Source organism: Trichechus manatus, unplaced genomic scaffold, assembly GCF_000243295.1.
Source record: "Trichechus manatus latirostris isolate Lorelei unplaced genomic scaffold, TriManLat1.0 scaffold00245, whole genome shotgun sequence".
Classification (NCBI taxonomy): Eukaryota; Metazoa; Chordata; class Mammalia; order Sirenia; family Trichechidae; genus Trichechus; species Trichechus manatus.
Window position 1 is genome coordinate 2,554,338 of NW_004444181.1, and position 1,231 is coordinate 2,555,568.

Genomic DNA, 1,231 nt, shown 5'->3' on the forward strand with positions numbered 1-1,231 from the left:
CGGAGTTGCTGCCTCTGATTAAACCCCAAGGTAAGTCTGTGATGAGGAACACCTCTCCAGTGCCTAGCTTGCTGGAGCTGACCTCTGCTGGCCTCCGACTCACCTCCCCAGCTCCTGCTTGCTCACAGAACCCCAGCTACACTGGCCCCCTCCCTGTGTCTCTACCCTGCCAGGTGTGGATCTGCTTCAGGACTTTGTATTCCTCCAAGGGCCATTGTGGGTGCTCCATCTTGCAGATCTTTGCACACCTCGCTCTTTCTTACCCTTCGGGTCTTAGATGCTCCTCAAACGTTCATTTCCCCTAGTATTCACCTGTTGTCCTCTTTCCTTCGTCTCTGTTCCTGTACCTGTACTGTACCCATTGCCATGAGTCAGTTCCGACTCATAGTGATCTTAGGGGAGCTGGACTCCGATTGGTGATTGTAGCACTATTACCAATTCATTAAATAAATTTTTTAAAATAATATTTTATTGTGTTTTCGGTGAAGATTTACATAGCAGTTTAGATTCCCATTCAAGAACTTCTGCACACATTTTTCAGTGACATTGTTTACATTCTTTGCAATATGTGAACATTCTCATTATTTCTGTTCTGGTTGTTCTGTTTCCATTAATGTAGTTTACCTGCCCCCTTAACATCTCATTTTGGTTTAGAATAATTGCTGACCATTTGATCTCCTATACATGATTTTTTAAAGGAGCACAGTACTCACAGGTGATATTCTTTATTTTGTGAGCTAGTCTATTATTTAGTTAAAGGTGACCTCGGGCAAGTTTCGGTTCAAGGTTTAAAGAGTATCTCAGGGCAGTAATTTCAGGGAGGCTTACAGTCTCAACTGATCCAGTAAGTCTGGATTTTTTTTAAAGAAATTGAGGTTCTGTTCCACATTTTTCTCCCATTGTAACAGGATCCATCTACTGTGGCCGTGATCAGAATGGCTGGGAGTGGTAGCTGGGCACCATCTAGTTCTTCTGGTCTCGGTAGATGAGGCTGTAGTTCATGTAGACTGTCAGCCCTGTAGGTTAGTTTCTTCTTTGACTCTTTGGTTTCCTTCTTTTTCTTTTGCTCCAGATGAGTAGAGATCGATAGTTGTATCTTAGATGGCCGCCCGCAAGTTTTTAAGATCCTTAGTTAAAAATTTTAAAATAGCAACAACAACAACAAAAAACAGTTGCTGTTGAGTGGATTCCAACTCATAGCAACCCCATGTGAGTCTGAGAAGAACTTTGC